Source organism: Sarcophilus harrisii, chromosome 6, assembly GCF_902635505.1.
Source record: "Sarcophilus harrisii chromosome 6, mSarHar1.11, whole genome shotgun sequence".
NCBI classification, from domain to species: domain Eukaryota; kingdom Metazoa; phylum Chordata; class Mammalia; order Dasyuromorphia; family Dasyuridae; genus Sarcophilus; species Sarcophilus harrisii.
This window is the reverse complement of record NC_045431.1, coordinates 248951339-248954374: the sequence shown is the minus strand read 5'-3', so window position 1 is coordinate 248954374 and position 3036 is coordinate 248951339.

Sequence of the window (3036 nt, the reverse complement as noted above, 5' to 3'; positions counted from 1 at the left end):
GAGCAGACAGCTCAGGGTCCCTCCTGGTTCTGGGATTCGGAAAGAGGAAGAGAAAGGAGACACTAGGGAAAGCTAGGGAGGATTGGCAATGAGAGGAAGAAAAGGAGATGCAGGGGAGGGGAGTTTGGAGAGTAAAAAGAAAGCAAGAATGGGAGGAGGGGAAGGCCCGTGGAGACAGATGGCAAAGAACGGAGAGCCAGGGACAGACAGACACACCAACAAGCAGACACAGACAGCCACCAGCAGGCAGAGGATAGAAGGAAACAGGGATAGGAGAAGGCTAGCATAGGGCCAAGAGGGAAAAGGTAAGAATGGGCTGTCACTTGCTACCTGTGTGACTTTTTGCAAGTAACAACCCTTTTTGGACCTCAGCTTTCTCATCTGTAAAATGAGAGCTGAGCTATATGATCTTTTTAGTTCCTTCTAACGTACGATTCGTGATGTTGTGCTATCAGGTATGGGTTGGACTAGATGCCCTTTTGGACTCTTTCCTGGAAAGGTTAGGCTGATTCCTAATGTTCCCAAAAGTGGGATGGCCTCCGGGATTAATAGGGAATAGGAGACAAAAAAAAATATATATATATATTGTACAAGACATTCCTGGTGTCCTATTTACAATATTTTAGGGACCATGGAGGGCAGCCACCTATTGCAGTGGGTAGAATGCCAGCTCTGAAGTTAGGAAGGTTCATCTTCGGGAGTTCAAAGGTGACTTCAGACACATCCCAGCTGTGTGACTCTGGGCAAGTCATTTACTCCCATTTGTCTCAGTTTCCCCAGCTGTAAAATGATCCGGAGGAGAAAATGGCAAAGCACTCCAGTATCTTCGCCAAGAAAATCCCAAATGGGCCATTAAAGAACAAAGGGACCGTTACTAGGGAAGTGAAAGGAAATGGAGTCGTTGGGGAGGGGGGAAGGTAGGATTATGAAATGAAGGCTTGGGAGAAATGAAGAAGAGGCAAAGGGAGGCATGGTGGCGGAGAGAAGAACGAGAGCCAGGAGGGATGGGGAAGGGTGGGCTGCTGCCAGTTGATTGAGGGATTGGGGAGCCACAAGCCTCTCATTCGGTCGCTGGGTCTTGGGCGGGAGAGGTGGAGGACTCAGATTAAGGAAGAGCTGGTGGGATCAGCCCTGTACCCAGATCCATATTCTCACACATCATCCGTGGTCACACTATGTACACAGAGCGCTAATTTGCATTGGGATAACACCTTGCAGTTTACAACCGCTTTCCCATAATCTCATTTATTATGTATATGTATGGTATCACACGTCCCCAGCTACAGGCTTATGTGTCTATAGACTCACAGACGGGGCGCGCGTGCTCTCTCTCTCTCTCACACACACACACTCATATACACACAAGCTCTCTCTCTCTCTCTCTCTCTCTCTCTCTCTCTCTCTCTGTGTGTGTCTCTTTCTCTGTCTCTCTCTCGTTCTTCTCTCTCTCTCCCTCTGTTTCTGTCTCTCTCATTCTCTTCTCTCTCTCTCTTTCTCTGCCTCTGTCTCTCTGTCTCTCTTTCTCTTCTCTTTCTCTCTCTGTTTCTGTCTTTCTTTCTGTGTGTCTGTCTCTCTTTCTTTCTCTTTCTCTCTTTCTCCTCTCTTTCCTTTCTCTCCTCTCTTCTCCCCCCCACCCCCCCTTGGACTGAAACTCCTGCCCACTTTCCGACTCACTTCTTCCAGGGAGAGATCCAAGCCCCCTTCACGTGCCCCTTCCCGCACCCATCTGACCTCCCCCCATCCCCATCTTTTCTCTACTCCCCCCCCCCTCCAATTCATCTGCATAAAGTTCCAATTAACACGTTTTGCTTTTGCTATTTGCGATCCCTGAGCTGGTTCCCAGTCTCAGTAAGCCAGCTTCCCACCCACAACCCCCACCTCCCAGGCCGGCCCCATTAACCCTTCGAGTCCCGAGCCTTTAAACTCGCTTCGCTGACCTGGTGCCCGTCTCGATAGCAGTGGGATCATGGGGTTTAGAACCAGAAAGGCCCTCGAAAATTATCTAATCCAACCCTCCCCGTTTACTAAAGAGGAAACTGAGACTTAGAGTAAGGACAATGACTCGCCCAAGATCACAGGGAGCTAAACTTCGAAGATCTGCAAAACCTTTACGCAGAGAACAGGTTTGTTTCTCAAGGACTCAGGGCGTGTGGGTAGGGCAGGGGGATCCCAGACGCTTGGGGCAGGAGCGGGATGTGTGGCGCCTTTGGGGCTTTTTCTAGGAGGCTGCTAGCCGGCCCGACCCACTCATCTTTTCAGGGAGGATGGGGAGGGGGGGTGGGGGCTTCTCCTGGGAGACTCTGAGCATCGAAATTCCGCGTTCCTCATTTTCCGGCCCCCGCACCCTCTCCCCCTCCCCACGCACAGTTTCCCCTTCCCAGCCATCTGTTCCTTTTCGCAGCGACAAACACGGCTCTCGCTCCATCCCGCCCCTGCTCAGCCCCCTCCCCAAACTCCAAAAGATTTGGGGGTGGGGAGGGAGACACACACACACCACCACCCCCACCCCCCCTAGGGGTTGCCTCCTTTCCCTTGGGTTTCCACTCTAAATTCCCTTCCTCTCCCAGGGCTGATGAATAGGGAAAGACTGAGTCCCTCCTTCTTTCTCTCCGACTGAGGAAGAGTGGGGAAAGGGGAAGAGCTATTCCTTCAACAAGAATTACGCAGAGCGGGGCTCCAGGAGGGGGTCCCCAGGGTCGCGGAAAGGCTAGAGAGTGCGCTCCTCCCTGGTTCCGCAGCGCCACCCGCTGGGCGCTCAGTGTCCCCCAGGAGGACGAGCGGTCACACGGGACAAAAACACGATCTCTTCTATTTCTTCGGTTTCCTTATTTGTGAAAAGCAGATAAATAGCACCCACTTCATAGGGTTGTTGAGGGGATCGAATGAGACTCAAAACGCTACGCAAATATTCGCCAATAAGTAAGTGAACGAAAGAACAAAGGAGTAGCCGGATGAATAAATAAAAAGTAACAGAACCTTCAACCTGAGCAGCCAGAAGGAATTTTCAAGAAGGGAGACTTCTTAGGGGACAATCTC